This window comes from Canis lupus, chromosome 14 (assembly GCF_011100685.1).
Source record: "Canis lupus familiaris isolate Mischka breed German Shepherd chromosome 14, alternate assembly UU_Cfam_GSD_1.0, whole genome shotgun sequence".
In the NCBI taxonomy this organism is placed as follows: domain Eukaryota; kingdom Metazoa; phylum Chordata; class Mammalia; order Carnivora; family Canidae; genus Canis; species Canis lupus.
Genome location: NC_049235.1, coordinates 39,044,787 through 39,063,923, shown reverse-complemented (window position 1 = coordinate 39,063,923; position 19,137 = coordinate 39,044,787). Strand labels below are relative to the sequence as shown.

General features: G+C 42.5%; 1 long non-coding RNA gene across 1 annotated transcript in view; it reads right to left on the bottom strand.

Annotated features, from left to right (window-relative positions):
- Nucleotides 1-19,137, bottom strand: part of LOC106559715 — a 178,003-nt gene that overhangs the window by 14,587 nt on the left and 144,279 nt on the right. Inside the window, exon 2 of the long non-coding RNA XR_005369563.1 lies at nt 1,877-2,007. This is a non-coding gene — a long non-coding RNA (uncharacterized LOC106559715). The remainder of the gene's footprint in view (nt 1-1,876; nt 2,008-19,137) is intronic.

The following is a 19,137-nucleotide window of genomic DNA, read 5'->3' as shown; positions in this document are numbered from 1 at the left end:
GCACAAGACTGCCTTTCCCAACACTGGGCTACTTTCTCATCAGAAATGAAGCTGAGAAAGTCAGAAGGGGAAGGATCCTAGCAGGCCTTATGTTGCAAAGTGAGGGGTTTGGGCAGCCTTCTATAATCAACAGGGCAGCTCAGAGAGGCCTTAGGACCGAGGAGCACTGTGGTTAGATGAGGGACTCTTGAGCTAGGCTCCCTGGCTTTGAGTCCTAGCTCTGCTGCTTAGTACTGTGTGATCTTGAACAAACTACTTAACCTCTCAGTGTCCTCCTCTATGAAATGAGAAGGATAGCAACAAGTCCTAGTGTCTGAGTCTTAAGGGGGATTAAATGAGACAAGTGCCTAGAGGAGTGCCTGTTCCATTATAACGATGTTACTGGAAGGAATTTAAGGACCGAATCACATGATATACCATGGTTCCCTGCTTGGTGAGCCTCTCCCCATTTCTCCTCCTCAACTGCTTCCTCTACAAAATGAAGAGATTAAATGAGATGCTCTCAGGCCTCCTGGCTCTGATATTCTCTGGGTGTAGTTGTAACACAGGGACAGGTTTGCATCTGAGCTTCGAAATGGGCCTCAATCCCTCACTCTGCCCATTTGAAGGCAGAAGACCGACAGCCTAAATGGAACTAAAGGTCTCTAAGCAAAAGAGCTCACCTGACAGTCAAGTGTAATCCAAAGAATTCTCGTGAGAAGCCATCTTCTGATTCTCGGAGGGGCGGGGGGAACTGAAGCTGTCTGATAGCTTGTGAATTTACACAAACCAGGTCTCCTCCTGCCCCTCCTTTTGAGCATCTCAAACCAAATGAATTCCCAATGTCAGCAGAATTTTAAATTTTACATATGTTGTGCAAAAGCACATCACTGGAACATGGAGGAAAGACATAAATAATGCAAACTGAGCATCCCTCTTAGCCACAGCCTGATGAAGTGGGTGTGGGGGCCCCAATTAGCTAGCAGAGCCCCGATGATCCGACGATGGCCTCATCAGCAGGGCATTTGTGGGGCATAAATACAGCACTTGCTCCAGGAGAAAGACCAGGAAACACTGGGCAGGCTGTGAAACAAGGTAGGGAGAGAGAAGGAGAGACCCCGGGAGTGGGACCGAGAGGTGTGCACGGGGACAGGCCAACGCTGGTGTGAAGCAAGGACAGAACGTGGGAGTAGCCACCCTTTGAATCCTCGCCATGGCATTTCGGTCAAGCTGTTGATTCTGCTTGAGCTGAAATTACAAAGGACTGTGAATTATCCATGGAAAATTGTCTGGGCCGGTCCCTTAGCAGATGGGAACACCGTGGTGGCAAATGAAATTAGCAGGCTGCCTCGCGAAACGAGCTTGTGTGCCTTTCCTCCTTGGTGCTTTCAGAGTCTGCATGGGGTATAAACACCAGGACCATCGTGGGGAAGTTTTTGGTTTGGGTTTTTTTCCATTGTGAACAAAACCACCATAAAAAAAACCACACACACACAAAAACTCCTCAGAGACATGAAACAAAAAACTTCTCCCTTCTCTAGATTTAAGAGACAAATCTTCCTTTCCAGGATGTTGCCAACTGGTTTTAATTCTTGGAGGCTTGGGTTGGAGTAAGTGTGAGACGAGGCTGGTGGATTTCTCCTTCCCTCCCAGCCCACGCTGCGCACCATGAACTACATCATCACCTCTAGAGGGTTCGGCACTAGGCACAGATGGAACAGAAAGGAGAGAAAATCAGCCTTCCCGGGAGGGAGGCCTGCTCCCTTCCTCCACAAACTAGTGGTTTCTGTTGAAATAGCAGCTCACCACCATTCCTTGGGGGGGTCCAACTGAGCCATAGAGCTCAGGGAGCTCCAAGCAGCCAGCACAGCAAAAACCCAGACAGAACAGCACTCACCAAACAGAGGGAGGAAGGCAGATGGGGAGCTCTCGGAAATCACCCTCCCTTGATTAGCAGGCTTCTCGGGAGTCGGCGAGGATTTCCATAAAGTCTGGGCTTTTTGGAAATCAGTTCACTAGGCTGGTGCCCTAGGGGGAGACATAACCCAGCAGTCAGATACTCAAAATCATAATAATCATTAAAACCACGATAATAATAATGATAATAAGACTAGTTCCAATCCTCACTACAAGTGTAATAAAAGCTAGTACTCATTTAATGCTTACTATGTGCTCACCACTGTGTTAAGCACTTGACATGCATTTTCTCACTTAATCCTTAAATAAGACATTGAGGATGATACTATTATTAGTGTCATTTTTAGAGGCGATGAAATGGTGGTACAGGGAAAAGAAATGTCTTGCAAAGGTCACGGTGGTGGATTGATCGCCAGGGCGATCACCATCCTTCACTTTTCCCACGCTCCACGCTCAGCACACATTCTGCAATGTGGCTTTGCAGCTTTTGACTGGTTTCATGGCTTGCCTTTGGGCATCAGAACGAGGCTTTGCTGATAGTGTCCCAGTGCTGAGCCTGGATCTCCAACATTTCCACTCTTTCTCTTGGAACTCAGGTGAGCAGCCCAGCGAACCAGCCCAGACAAGCCTGCGAGAGGATGAGGGGCCACGTGGAACAGAGGTGAGCCATCCCAGCTGAGACTGATCTACACCAGCCAGCTGCCTGAAGATGCTTGAAAGAATCCAGATGAGCCCAGATAAGCCTGGTCCAGATTAGCAGAACCACCAAGCTGATCCACTGACCAGTGAGAAGTAATAAATGATTGTTGTTTTAAGCCACCAGGTTTGGGGGCGGTTGCTACATAGTAATTAACAACTGAAACAATGGCCTAAGTAATACTAGCATCCCAAACCAGGTTTCTTTACTCCAAAACCCTTTGCCTTTTAACTGATTTCTAGTGACATACTCCCGTGTTCCCAACCTCACTGACCAACATCATCTTCTCCAATTCCACCTTTCTCTTTCCAGTAGGTTCTAGTAGCAAATATTTCTGATTGCTGGCAAAGGACTTGGGGATCTTGGTTGAAAAGGCCAGCAACGGTGGCTGCATCGCTTCGTGGGCCATTGAACAGGAGTGATCACGTGACCCATTTCTGACGATGAGACAGAAGGATGGGCCAATTGAAGGCCTGTGAGAAAGATACCCTTTCTTCTAAAGGCAGAAACACCAGAACATACCACCGTTTCCTGATGTGGTTTGCTGCCCACCATCTTGCAACCATGAAAAGGGCCCACTGAGGCTGAAGCCAACTGAAGACAGCAGAACCAGACCCCAAGGTCACTGTGACGACTCAGACACTGAGATAGAACCATGCCTGGGATCCATAGTGAATTTTTCCTTTTGTTTGAGCCAGTTTGATTTTCTTTCTTTCTTTCTTTCTTTCTTTCTTTCTTTCTTTCTTTCTTTCTTTCTTTCTTTCTTTCTTTCCTTCCTTCCTTCCTTCCTTCCTTCCTTCCTTCCTTCCTCCCTCCCTCCCTCCCTCCCTCCCTCCCTTCTTTCTTTCTTTCTTTCTTTCTTTCTTTCTTTCTTTCTTTCTTTCTTTCTTTTCTTTTCTTTCTTTCTTCTTTTTACTATTATCCAGAAGCATCCTAATGGATAGACTTCCAATCATCAGATCAAAGGATCCAGCCATCTGGTTGTTGAGTTCTGTGTTCTTACAAAAACCAAAATAAAAGTTCAGAGGACCCTGAAGCTGATTCCCAGGAGGCCGACCTCCGTTCGTGGGAGCCCTGTATTTCTGACTCATATCTGCTCCTTTGGGCGGACTCAGCAATAAGTGGCTGCCTGGGAACTCAAAACAGGATGACTGCAGGGTGGGGGTAAAGCGCAGAGACATGGGGAAAGTTCTGGGGAGCGTGACTGAAGTGTGGCCAGAGATCAAAGGCCCACGCATGTTCTCCCCAGGAGCATTCTCCCTTCGGTTGGTTCAACTTTTCTTCCCCACCCCTCGACTCGCAGGAAGCACATGGTATGTGCCTTTGTTCAGAGATGACCCTCAAAATATTCAACAACTGATATGCTCAGATGCAGACAAATCAAAACATAGGGCCCCTGTGGGACTGGGGCAGGGGAAGTTTGGGGATCATGGGGAAGTTGGGGTTGCTGAGCGGGAAGGAGGTCCTTAAGGAGGAGTCGGGGAAAAGGTAGAAGACAGATACTGCAGGGCAGGTGGATGGGCAGTCAGGACAGCACGTGTTGATCCGTTGGGACTCACTTGCTGAAACTTTAACAACTTGCTCAGCCAGGCTGAGCCATACCAGACTGTTCTAGTCTAATAGGCCAGAGGCACTGTGATGCTCATTTGCATCCCTAGCACACAGGCCATCCCAACTCAGTTGGGTGAATTGAACAGAATCAACAATATCAACTCCCAAGACCCATTCTCTTCATCTAGTCCAGATTCTGAATAAAGAGGAATTTGACTGGTCACAGCCATTTTCCTCTGAAACAATTCTTCCTTTGGTGCAGCCTTATGGAGAGTAAAGGTGACCTCTGATGGTCAGACCTCCTTCGCCCTGGGATAGCTCAAGATTCAACTCTCACTGAGGAGAGCAGATGGCAGAGGGAGCTGGGGGGAGAGGGCAGCCCCCTGTGTCTTGTAAGCCTTGGAGCACGCTGTGCCTCCATCATCATTAGTGATTCAGCAGTTCTCATTTGACTGAGAAAGAGCAAAACCCTGCTCCAGACAATCTTGCCCTGGGAATTCCTCGAATAAGCCAGGAGTCCCAGGACGTGGACACTGTCTGGTTCTTGGAGGCACCGCTGGGTCCTATCCATCTGTCTTTTCCCCAACACCAGTCATGTCAGGGGCTCTGGGGCCAGCTGCTGGGAGCCCGAGTGAGGGAATGAATGAATGAGGGCACCCTCCTTTGCAAAGTTTTGAAATACAGACATGAAATGAACTTTGGAGTCATAGTAATTTGGGTGCACATCCAGGTTTTGTCGCTTAATGGCTACTCTCTTCAGGCAAACTCCTTAGCTTAGGGAAATTTCCATTTTTCCTGTATAGATAGACATAATAAAACCAACGTCAAGGGCTCAGGACTCGTGTAGAGTGCCTAGGACAACATCCAACAGTGCTTGATAAACTAGCTACTTCCCTTCTGTCTTCATTTTCTCCTTTTTCTTCATTTCATCTTTGTCTTAATATTATTTTTACTATTATGCTTAAACTCACTAAGCGATACTCTCTGCATGTATTAGAACTGCCTAGTTTGAGGGCTTTTTTTTTCACCTAAATAATATCCAGATAAATCAGCATAAGTGTTCTCAATGAACAGCGTTTGTCGCTCATTTACAGCATTTCACTCTCATCCACTAAGGGGGGAGAGCTGTTGGAAGCCAGCTCCAGAAAGCATGCAATGTGCACATACAATGAGTACCTAGGTCCTCTGACCTTCTCCCTCATAATTTTCACTGGGCACTCACCATGTCCAGGGCACAGTGCAAAGCTCCTTTTTATTCTTATCTCCTTCCTAATCTCCACCTCAACCAAGGAGGTGGCTATCAAAGTTATCTTCAATCTATAGATGAGGAAACAGAGGCTCAGAGAGGTTAATGAGGAGATCAAGTGGATGATAGCAGCAGGGCCAGCATCTCAAACATGGCAGTTGCCCCCTTCCGGCCATTCCTTCCTCCTCTGAGGTGTAACATACTTTTGGTTTTTGAGCCATCAGCTCCACCCCTAACTCCAATGAGTGACTCTGATTGGTTTAAGCCAACTTTTGCAGTCCTATCATTTTTGCACAGTGATTGGCTCAGGTAAACCGGGCCTTAGCTAATGGGCTCAGGGCATGTCCCCTAGCCAATCACATTGAAGCGACTGACTTTTTCCTTCTCTGGTTGTGAGAACAGGTCTCCCTTTTCTCCTGCTGGCCCCCAGCGAGGAAGCCTGATCGCAACCTGCAGCCAATTTTGCAGCCTTGAGGGGAATTAGGGAATCAGTCTGAGAATGAAGCTGAAACACTAGGATAGAAGAGCCGCTGATGTCCTTGAGCCCCAGGAACAATCAACTGGGAAGCCTGCTCTGTCTCTGGACCAATATGAGCCACTAAAGTTCTTTTGCTCTTACACCAGTTTGACTTGGTTTTTCTGTTACTTGCAGTCAAAAGCATTCTAAATGATACGGCAAGAATCAAACCCAGGTCTGACCCATGACCGGTGTATACTCTGTGTGTTAAATTCCTTTCTGCATCTTGAAACTCACATCTTTATCAGCAGCCTGGTAATCTCACTGTGTCTCAGCCAGTCTGCAGGATTTCTGGGGTAGTTAGCTTTCCTGCCCCAGGGCCAAGGCCCTGGGAGGTAGCTGGTGCGGTAAGGTCACTCTTTCAAATGAGTGACTGGAAGCCACTCAAACAAAGCTGATGGCTATTTCTAGATACAAGGTAATGAAAACCTCTTCTTGGGGTGACTCCAAGAAGGGTTGTAGAGAAGGGCAGACTCCAGTGAGGACTACGAAAGCAAATAGCCAGCTGCAGTGCCTGCTTCTCAGGCCCTGATGTATTTAACATGGAAAAATGCAAACTTCATCTAACTGCAATCTAATTTGTACAAGGGCTTAGAAAGAACATCGAATTTATCAGACCTTGAAGTGCAAAATATTAAAAAATAAATCATCGCTAGTAACATCGTAGAGCTATCAGGAGATCTATTTGAAAAGACAGTTAGCAAAGTCAATTTGAGACACATTCATCAAGTTTTGAAATCATGGAGGCCCCATTACATAGGTTTCCTCCTAGCCAGCCCAAGAGGATCCTAGAATTTAAGGCCAAGAACAGCTGAATCCTGACAAAAATCAGATCGTTGGAAATATTAATAAAAATGTTTGAAGAGGTAAAAGAAAATGTCAGCCCAAGTAGTTGAGATAAAGCAATGATTTTTTGCTTTTTCCTTTTCTTTAGGGTGGACCCATGATGGGGATTGCTCTTGGTCTCCACCTGCAGACTTAGTCATGCCCAAGCTTCTAAGCCCAGGCATGAAGTCAATTTCCCAGACCTGGTATCAGGGGACTCTGTGACAATAAAGAATTGCCTGTGCTGGGTCTCAAGTCCTCTAGGCTGCCTGCAATTGAAGGACCCATTCCATCTCACCTGGAAGCATCCATCCTTCCTGCTTACATGGTTTGAGCCTTGTAGAGGGTTGGACATCCTAAATTCTGACTGGTTAGTTTCTTTTTCCAGGTCTTCAGCCTCAAAAAAGCTTGATCTGCTTGGCTGCTGGGTTGACCCCCTCCACTGATGTGTGGTGTCACACCCAGGGCCCATCTGTACAGCCTTGTTTGTTTCCTTTGGGCCTCCACAGACAGAGGGCACCAGGCCTCCTCCCACCTGCCCTACACTATGTGAGAAGGAATGACCCGGACTTATTTATGTGTTAACCACTTTTTAAAAAATGAGTCAGTATGGCATGATGGTTTAGAGAGTGGGGCTTCTCAAACCACGTATGGTGAGCAGCCTGTGTTTTTATTTTCAGTCTATTGCAGAATAAAATGTGGGCTCCGTGTGCATATCTCGCATGTAGCTTGTACACATGTGACTCACAATGTAAATTTGACAGCCCTGAGCTCCTCTATACCCTATTCAATGAGATATGCCCACTGATCATGCACTTGGATGTCACTGCAATGTCAAATTATGAAAGATTCCCACTGCTTCCTTTCAGTTTCTGTACTCATGTTGTCATAGACTGGCAATGAATAGTTCACGCTCACCTCTGCAGTTGGCATTTTGAGTAACATTTATTTACAACAATGCTTCTCAAAATGTGGTCCCTGGACCAGCAGCACCAGCATCACCTGGGAAGTTGCTACAAATGCAAATTCTCAAGCTCCCTCCCACACCTCAGGAATCAGAAATTCTGGAGATGGAGCCCACAAATCTGGACTTTTACCAGCCCTTGGGGTGGTTGTGAGGATGCCACACAGTTGGACAGGGGAAAGAGCTAACAATAGCAGCTGGGTTAGGAGATTTCCTCCATTAGAGCCTTATGTATCATTCCAAGAAAATGGGTAGGTTCGTTTCAATGACTACTGAGCTCAGTTTTTTTTTAAAGATTTATTTATTTATTTATTTATTTATTTATTTATTTATTTATGATAGACAGACAGAGAGAGAGAGAGGCACAGAGACACAGGAGGAGGGAGAAGCAGGCTCTATGCTGGGAGACCGACGTGGGACTCGATCGCGGGACTCCAGGATCGAGCCCTGGGCCAAAGGCAGGTGCCAAACCACTGAGCCACCCAGAGATCCCCCTGAGCTCAGTTTTTTTAAGCTTTGAAATGTATTTGCCCTAAAGTCAATGAGTAGTGCCTTCACAGAAATATATTCTCATCTTAACCAAACACACAATTTAGATTTCCATCATTAATCCTTAATAGATGCAAGAGTGAGTGAGCTTTTCAATTTTACAGCTTCTCCTCACCCCATTCCTATCTTTTGCACCAGTTTCCAGCAACTATCCAATAGCACATGCACATAAATGCTCAGAAGGAAGGATGACAAGACTCCCCAAGAGCCAGGATCATGGAGCCCCGGTCCGTGTGTCCACTGTACCTGGTTCATTGTTGATGCTCAGTGGATCTTAAGGGAATGAATGAGTAGATGAATGGGCAAATGAAAAAATGAAATTTGATGAGCTAGAACTTTATGAAAGGATGTTCTTATTAGTTGACTTTCTGACCAATTGGCAAATCTTTCACTTTCTCGCAAAAGTGAGTTTTGTTTTTCTTCTAGATTGAGTGAATTTTTGTTCATTGCAACCCAAAGGTTACCTGACTAAAAGACAGCTCTGTTCAAGTGCAATGCATTCAAATTACATCTCTTCTAAAGGATGTGTTGCCCAAATGTCTATAAATAGTAGTATAAAATAGAGAATTTCATTTGGGGGATTTTATTACTGAGAATGAATTTTACTGCAAGCCACATTCAGAGAAAACCAGATAAAAGGATTATAACCCATGAAACATGGCAAACACATGCTATTATTTTGGGTGAAATGTCATTATTTTCACTATTAATACTTAAATTAAGTACACCCATATTTGGCATTGCCATGAGCGTAATTGCTAAAATGGTTCTAATGAGAAGCTCAGAGTTGTTCAGATAGGATTTATCAAACAGAAATAGGAAAATTAAACAAGGAAATCATATAATGCAACAAACAAAGGAGATAAAAGTGAAAAACACCCAACAATTAGTTTGTATACACAGGCCCAAGCAGCCGGAATGATGGGTTCACAAAAATTGACTGATTCTTTGCTGAAACTTTGTTGGCACAATGCTAAGACAACTCATCAGTTTGAACTGTTCAGTCCTAAATTGACTGAATTGACCAGTCATTTGGGATGCCTTGAGAATCTGTCTCTAGCATGTCTGTTTTGAATACAATTCCAGTCCTGCTTTAGGAATATCTTCAGACACACACCAGCTCTACTTAATGGAAAATAAATGCTCTGTGGCCACATAAATGCAAGAAGACCTATCAGTCCCAACAAGAAAGCTTCAGTATCCGGAACATTTTTGTGATCCAGGTCATTTCATACTGGAGAAATTGATGACCTTTTCTAAAAACAAAACTTTAAAGGGTGACCTGACTTCAAAACTTAACTCTCCTTCTTTAGCCTTAAGGTTGCCCTCTGTGAAATGGGAATAAGTACAATCTGCCTCAGAGGCTTTGTATTTTTTTATGTTTTGCAGATCACATAAGCAACGTCCATGAAACACTTATTGTCATGCCTGGCATTTAATTAATGTTCGCTATTATTAATAGTTACTCCTCATCACGTATGAAGCACAGAGTTCTCTTTGGTTCGCTCCACAGTAGCTCCTTGGTATTAGCTATTTGAGTTTACAACCAAAGTCAGAGATCAGATGACTACAGGCACAGTCTTCACTCCAGTGCTGAGTTTACATCGCTGTTAATGAGCTGGTTGTGAAGGAAATGATGCTTTTCCCACCCAAAAACATATCATCTCTGGAAATACTCCAGTCAATGGCCATGAAGCCATAAAGCAATAGTAATAAAAGTAGTATCAGGCTCTGAAAAGAGCGACAAACTAAAGAGAATTCCAAACTCATGCCTGCCAAGTTTTCCCTTATTTGGAAGTAGCCCATATGAAATTCTAGAACTCTCTACAGGTCACTCACAGTCTGTCCATTAGCTTTCCTGTTTGCTGTCTTCCTGTCTACTTATATCAACTCTTCTTAATATTTAAGAACTTTTCAGGAAATTCAGTTTTAGAAAGACAGCAAAGGAGCTTTGAATTGGCAAAAGCTTCACATTTCAGAGGTGATACTAATCTAAAGAAACACACTATTATCTTAGTAATTTCCAATTGTTCCTGGAAGCATTTTACTGCAGAGACCACTGCCAGCTATTAAGTAGAGGAGACTCGTTTTGGTTGCCAGAATTAGCTGAAATTAAGATCCTTTGACATCTTCTTACAGAAAAAAGTCAGTTTCAGTACAAACAATTCAGAATTTAATAGATTGTGACAGGTTATAAAATTCTATGCATTTGAAAGAAAAGCTTTGCTGGTGGAATAATGTGTTTCTAATTTACACATAATAGGCCCATGAAGCTATGACTAGAAGGACATTAAAGTAATGAGGAAATTCCAGTTATAGACACTTTCTGTAGAGATCTTAAAGATTATGATTAGGGCAGTCATTTTCCTGAGTACCGCATATAGCTAAAGCCAAAGTGAAGGTGACCAGGACAAAGAAAGGAGCCTAGAAGGGCAATAAACCTCAGTTTCAAGGGTAGGGAGAGCACATGGGGGATAGCTGGTCAACCTAGAGGTGGAGGATATTGTTAAACTTAATAAATGCTGAATCTACTGAAGACCTACAAAGGGCCTGGTGCTGGGCACTTGCCCATCCGTGAATGAGGAGGAATCACCCGCGACATGAGCCATAAAAAAGGCCAAGTGATTTTTCATGGATAAAACTCTTTGAAATAAAAAGAGAATTCTACTTTCCTTAGACTCTTTGTCCCCGCAGTCATCCAGTCGAGCCAGGCTTAGCCATCCTCTTGATGATTAACATGATGTCAAATGGATCCCTTAAATGCTTTCCTTATTTAAAAAGTTTCAATGCTCCTATATTATTTAAAATGAATACTAAATGGCAAAGAAAATTTGGAGTGTGTCTTTTGCTAGGATTTTGGGTAACTGTTCTCATGCCATAAATTGACTTAGAGATGGGGGAAGTAACTCATGCAAAACAGCAGAGAGCATGCTCGTAATGAAAGGCACATGCTTTACTTTAATGCCAGTGAGTATTTTCATGCCCTTTGTTGAGATCAGTTTCTCAGGTATAAGTTGATGTAAGCTAGGAACTTGTTTTCGGACAAGAAAATTATTGGAATCTTACTGCTTCTACTATTGTTTTTATTTTGGGTGCTGCATCTAGCATATTGTAAGTAGTCAGTGAATACTGACCACCCAGGTGTTAGGACATCTGGCAATTTTGTTCTTTCTTAAAAATTTTCCCCAGTAAGAGTTTCATGGCTCTCTTCTATTACCTCTCTACCTTTCGAAAATATATTTGTGGGCATCCTCTATATGCTGGGCACGTTGCACCAGAGAATGAGATCCCTATGTTCATAGAACTTCTACTCTGGGAGGAGAGACAGAGAAGTGGAAGGTAGTCGAAGCAGAGGATAAGATAACTGTTCTTTGTACATCATTTTACTCATGTGTCACACTTCAGCTCCAGTGATCTTTGGCCCAATGGGGTCTTGTCCTTCGGAGGGACCCTTTTAAACTTTGGTCTTAACTGAGTATGAAAGAGGAAGTTTGCAAAGAAAGTTGGTCGATGTCACATATCACCTAGAACCCTGTCATTGGGCCAGTCTGAGAAGAGAATGGTTTTATAGTTTAAGGGACACCGTATAACCACAGACGAACAGAAAAAGTCCAAATGACACAAAAAAATGCTTATGCCAGCAGCTTTTTCCCCCACAGCCCATCTCTTTCTGACCCGTGCAAGAGACGTAACACTGTGTTACAAGATACTATTTCCTTCCTCATCCTCCACAAGGAGGAGTGGTTTTGTGACACTAAATAGCTAGGCAGTCAGGTCAATTCAGCTACAGAAAACAAACCCAACAATTTTGTTAGCATCAAATAGAAAGATAATATTTTTAACCTTGCAGCTGGTTTGTTATCTTGGGGTGTTCTGGAATCAGTTTGTCTATAACTCCAATTTCCTTCAAGAAAGAATGTGATAGGATTTTTTTCTCATTCCTCTGTGGTCATTGTGTTTCAACCATTAAAAAAATTTACAGAAATAAGATCAAGGGCCATGAGGCCCCATTTATTTAGAAAGTACCATGCTTTTTCATTATACTCAGAAGTGTTTACTAGAATAGCATGCAAATTACTTCATTACAGGAAGACTAAAATCTGGGTTTTTGCTGTTCTCAGCATCCTGAGGACTTGAAAACTTCAACTCCACTCAAAGTGAAACAGTATTCCTCTGAAAGAACTTTGGACATAAAATTGCATTGTTGGGTAATGAGTGGTTGGAGTTATTTCAATGATTTTAACATGAAGAAACAATATTGGTTTGTGGTTGGAAGAAAGATAGGCTATTGTCACTGCTTGGGCTTCTAGAAAACTAAACTTCTGATAGACTAAATTTTGGCCTCCAGACTGGTCTCTGATTTATTTCAGAGTCCATGCACCAGATAATTATATTCACCTCTTTGCAGAACCTCTCGTGGAATTTTAGATTTGGAAAGAATCTTAAAAACTATTTAGTCTCAATTCACCACTCTCGAATCTTATATTTATGTCTTTCAGAAGACTAAATGTAGTTACAAATAAATCGCCATTTGTGATACATGAAAAATGCCTAGCACAGATATATGCAATGAGATTCATCTGTAAAATTCATACAACAAAAAGATGCATGCAAAACAAATTGCAAGTGGCCAACTGCATATCAGCAACCCATGGTGAAAAAAGGTATACACCAAAACTGGCTGACTCTATTCATAGCTCCACCATGACAATTACAAATGACCACACCTTCTTTTTAAAAGAAGTTCCCAGCCAAGCATATTGATGTTACTTGCTGCCATTTTTCTATAATTTGTATTGTTCCTTTTCTTTTTTTTTTTAAGATTTTATTTATTTAATTATTTATGAGGGACACACAGAGAGAGGCAGAGACATAGGCAGAGGGAGAAGCAGGCTCCCTGTGGGGAGCTCAACCACTGAGCCACTCAGGTACCCTATAATTTGTATTTCTTAAAGGCATCTATACAATTCATGCAATTTCTGAAAACTATACTTTGGAGTTATTATTTGAAAGTACTTGTTTTTCATATATACTTTGAGCATATGCACATTTGCTTAATATTTAACACATAGACATTAACTACTAGATACTTAGAAGCAATCAAAATGAAATGTATCAAATGGCTTCTGTCTGGTAAGGAATACAAGAAGTCTGAAGATAATTTTTTTAAAGGTTTTATTTATTTATTCATTTTGCCAATAGTTTCCAAGAGCTGTACAAATGTACATATCTTTTGACTCTGCAATTCTATTTCTAGGAATTTATCCTAACGCTGCAGATTATAATAGCAAAAATGAGAAGTAATCCAATTGCCCAATATTAGGTGTTAAGGAAATTAACACCAGCTTGTTCTAACAAACAATATCAAATCTGAGGGGCTTAACACAGTCAAGTTTACTTTTCACTCATGATACAGTTGGAGATGGTTGTTTGGTAGCTTTTCATGTAGTGATTTAGGGATCTTGGCTCCTTCCACCTTGTAGTTCTACTATCTTTCAGAACCTCAAAGTCCTCCTCTAGACCCCTGCATTCACCCAATAGATGAATGAAGAGAGAAAGAGCAAAGAGGCATGCCTGGATTTGTTATGGGCTGGACATGGCTTACATCGTCCTGACCACATTTTATTGACCAGACCTAGTCACATGGCACAATGAACTGCAAGGGATGCTGAGAAACATAACCTTCCACTGTGCTCAAGAAGAGGAAACAGGATTGGTGAGCATCTAGCAGATCTCTGGCATGTTCACAGATTGACTTAATGGAGTATGGTATATCCATAAACAGGATACTTATGCAGCCATTAAAAATGAAGCTGTTGAAGAAGATTTAATGAAGTAGAAGAGATTTACAGTATGGCAAATGGAAAAGGCAGGCAACAAAACATTTCGGTTAAAATCCTGGCTGTGTCAAAAAATATATTTTACCAAAAAAATATATTTATAAATAAAAATCCTAGCTCATTTACATTAGTGGGGTTTTTTTACATTAGTGTTTCTTCCAGAGTGGTGGGATACACCACATTTTCTACCCTGTGCTTTTCTATATTTTCTCAACTTTATACCATGACCATGAACTACATTTTCTTTTTTTTTTTTTAATTTTTTATTTATTTATGATAGTCACACACACACACAGAGAGAGAGAGGCAGAGACACAGGCAGAGGGAGAAGCAGGCTCCATGCACCGGGAGCCCGACGTGGGATTTGATTCCGGGTCTCCAGGATCGCGCCCTGGGCCAAAGGCAGGCGCCAAACCGCTGCGCCACCCAGGGATCCCTGAACTACATTTTCTAATCAGAACAGTTATTAAAAATAACTGTACCTTAGACTAGTGCTCTTTGATAGCAATATAATGGAAATCATACGTGCAATTTTAATTAAAAATAAAAAGAATCAGGTGAGTTAATTCTGATAATACACTTTATTTAACCTATGTTCAATATTATCATTTCAACATGTAATCAAAAATTAAGATGTTACAAATGAAAATACTGATGAAACTTTTTAATACTTCTTTTTATTTATATGGAGTCTCTGGATATGGATATATCTTACACATATAGCAGATCTCAGTTTGCACCAGCCTCATCTCAAGGGCAATAGCCACATGTGGCCGCCAGCGACTGCATTGGTCAGCATAGCCTGAGAGTGTGCTAAATGGTAGGTAGGCAACAATCAGGTGGCTCAGAAGGGGATAACATCTCACATGAGGATTGGAAAAGGTTTCATGCAAGAGAGGTGGCTTTGGAATTGGGCTTGAAGGATATTATTAATAGTACCATCAATTACCATGATACTGATATTAATACCCTAACATTTATTACATGCTTGCCTTAATCCCATTGCGTGGTGACCACTAGGGGTCGGTAGAGAGGAGGAAACAGACTTTCTGAAAAGAAGGGTCACCAGCAGCAGCAAAAGCAGAGACCAGGAAAGGCAATACACTTGCAAGTATGGGGGGTGAGGGTGTGTTTGGGGAGGGATCAGAACAATTCAGCAATGGAGTCTTAGGAAAGTAGTAGGAGAAATAACAGGAAAGCCAGTTGGAACCAAGTTTAAAACAACCTCGAATGGTAAGAGAGGAACTTCATACCTGGTTCAGTGAGAAAATGCGGTAATCATAACACAAAACACTTATGAAGCTCCATTTCACAGGTAAGGAAACTGAGGCATGGGGAGGTTAGGAAATTTCCAAAGGTCAAACAATGTGTAACCATGTTTGGCTGAGCCTGGATTCCAATCCAAGCATTTCTGGTTCCCAAGTCTACACCTTAACTGCTCACCATGGTCACGAATTTTGGAACCAGAGACCTGGATTTGCATCCCAGGCTTTTCACTCTTTCACTGGGAGTTGAATCAGTTCCCCAAACAGCTAGGAGCTTCAGCTTCCTCCCCCGTGAAAACGGGATATGTCCTGCCAATCTAAAGTGTCATTGCACGGATGTAATGACACAAGGCACAGAAAGCACCAATTACACTGTCTGGCACAGAGTAAATGCTGATAAAGGCTGGTTGCCCTGCAAAATGCCATGGGGGAGCCATTTCAGGCCTTTAGGCAGGGGAATGGGATGATTGGACTTACACTTTAGGAAGATTTATGCTAGAAATACCTGTCTTCCTTGATTACTTGGCCGGATGGGTTGGAGCTGGGAGAGATGTGTTAGGAAGATATTGCAATAGTCCAGATAAGAGGTAACGTGGGTGTGTGCTGGGACAGCGGCAGGGAGATTGCAATCGCATTATCTAACTGTAGGATATTAGAGCCAAAACACGCCCGACGGAGAACAGAGTCCAGACTTAAATGACTTATCCAAGGATAAATCATGCGAGCAGTACAGTTCATCTAGTTCTCTCGTTCACTGTACTTTCCTTCACCCAAGCAGTGCCATTAGAGATCAACACCAACATTTTCACCTCTCGATAAAAATAACAAGGTGTCTCAGTTTTGTCTAAATCTTATACCTCTACCCTTCCACAGCATCCATGGACAATCTCAGGTAATCCCATCAAGGGCAACTCTCCCCACCCCTAAGGAAGGTAGGTAGACTGGAATCAGAACGATTTCCACGTTGCAGATGGGTAAACTGAGGCACAGAGGAAGACGAATCTTACTTCTGGCTCATATTCTCTCACAGTCACCTCCAAACTGGTTTTATTTTTAGATTAAAGTTTGTTTTGGCTTTGGAGCATTACTAAAATGTTGATACAGGGATGGCGTTCCTAGAATTTCATGTTGAACAGAATGTCATGGGAACGGAAAGGCTTACATCTTTTCAGATTATTCAGATATTAAAGGTTAATTGTAATGGGTACAGTTCACTTGAAATCATCTGTAAAGGAAGACTATTGTATTATCAACGGGAAATTGGATCTCTGGAGGGTGTTTTTTTTTTGCCTTAAATATAGTGAATGAAGGTATACTTTGCTAAGAAAAATGTGTGGAGATGCTATCTCTTTCCATCTCTCATCCAGAGCAGAGAAAAGAAAGCAATGTTTATAAAATTAGCTTTCCCGCCTCCGAGGAATGGAAAATTTTACCACAGGAGGGCGCAGGAAAGGGCAGCTGCTTTTTCAGATTATCGACACTAGGTGGCGCCGCTCAGCTAGTTTTCCTTATGTCTGTTTTTAATTTCTTTTTTTTTTTTTATTCCTTTGTTTGGTAGTAGTCAGTGGAGTAGCTTAAGACACAAAAAGAAACATTTTACTTTTTCTATTACTTTCTAAATATGTCTGTGCCTGTCATATATAAGCATATGCTTATATAATATATAAGGATGCGAGGGGAAGTAAAACTAGTTATTCATCACCGCATTTTCCATGCAGCGCACAGCTTAGTTACATTTTGCTCTTGCATTAATTTTCAGGACATTCACGTACGAGTCCAAATTGAGTTTTCCTTTGTGGTCTGTCCTTGTCTCAGATCCTTTGGAGTTTTGTTGGAGATTTCACTTTGATTTTTAAAAGGGACGTAATTCTGTATCACATCAGAACTACTAAAATGTCACATAACTCAAATACTGGAAAGAAAAATTGGTATCCGTAAAGGAATTGAAAATGAATTCTCCCATTTGAGTTTAGAGTAAAAAGGAATTCTCTGGCATAATTTAATTAGTTGTGTATCTGAGTTGTACCCGTCGTTGGAGTTCAAATTCCTAACTACGAAAATAAGGATGTTCCTCTAAATGTCCTCCAAGATGTCTTTCAAGTTGGAACGCGTATGACCTTATGAGTTTGTAAACATAGTTGCATCACCTGTCTGCCCCAAACACCGCTCTTGAACCTGTGTGCATAAGCTATGTTGCTTAAAAAAACAAATCTGGAGAATTTTCTGTGACACAACAATGTGTACAGTTATGAGGCCCAGCTAGCTTTTCAATCTATGTTACTAGACTGAAATTGTTGTGAGAATGGAGTCGGTCCACGGAGGAGTAAGCTGACTGCTCTGTAGAATCACAGCCTCTGGACAGAATAGGTTCAGCGTGATGAATCTGTCTAGGAGAGACTGAATCCAACCCTGGCTCCATCTTCCTGGCTGAGAGAGGCTAAATCAGTAATCAGGAAGTCAGTGCGAGTCATCATGGTGGATAATGTGGAGAAGTAAAAGGGCAGGCACTGGGTGGCTCACTATCTAGGGATGAGGCATAGGTTGTCTGTTATTGGAGAGTCAGTAATTATTGGGAATAAGTATCAAATAAGATCAGGTCTGCGCTCTGAACCCTGGTTTGGGCCTAAACCCTGCCCAAACTTTTGCCCACGGTCGTCATCCTGAGAAGTGATATTAAGTCATCACTGGGGACTGGCTGGGGAGGGGGAAATCAGCGAAGTTGCAATACGGAAGGGCAGGGAAGGGCTAGAGAGAGATGGTAATGAAGTTGCTTAACATCGTCTGCCACCTAGTAGCAAATGCTGGACATCATGATCAAAGGGGTAATTAATATCTGCTATGAAATAAAAGAAAATGACATAGACGTAAACATATTAGGTCTGCAAGGTAGCAGGTAGAAATGGAGTAAAACTCCTTGAGCCACACCCTCCTTGACGATGTCCACTGCAGTTGGTAAAACCTCCAGCGTGAGCTCATCAAACCAAATGGTGCATATGGAACCCCTTTCAAATGCCATTGTTGGCAAGATGGGGCTCTTTTCTAAGCCCTTATAAATATAGACAGAGACTCTTGGGCGTCCTTAGGCTTGCCGTGCCAATGGCTCATCAAGAGAGAGTGGCTAAATGAGTTGCTAAAGGCCACGAAACATTAATGTCACAAAAAATAGGACAAACTTTGAATCATTTTATACTTGATGTCATATAGGTTTTGGAGCACACCGTTACAAACAAATTTTCTCACTTGTGTAGAGCTACTTAATTGGGGAAATGGATGAATCTAGTAAAAATAGAGTAGGGATGGGTCTTCCTGAACCCCTCTGCACCTGTGAGTGGTGGTGAGCTTGGCAAGTTCTCCTGGGGTGGTAGGGAGGCTGGAAATTAGGAGTGAATGGGATGGAACCTGAGGCTGGAGGCTGAGACAGTGGAATGGGGAAAGAGAGAGAGATGGAGCAGCAGACACTCAGGTAAAAAAGTTCACGAACCAAACCTTTGTAAATCAGGGATGGCTCATTTAGGTTCAAGGTGGCGTCCATGCAGGCGATCAACAACAGTGTTGCACTTCCTAGCAGTGAGCTGGCCTTCCTTCTTCCAGTACTATCCTAACGCAGTGATTCCCAAACAATATTCCTCAGCACACTAACACTCAGAGACGTTAACGGATGGGGAGAACAAATGATTCTGCATCACTTTAGTTTAGAAAATGCTGGATTAAACAAAGTAAGCAAATTTCTTTCGTGCTTGGAGCCCTTAATATGCCACCATATATTATAACTCCTTAAAAGAAAAAC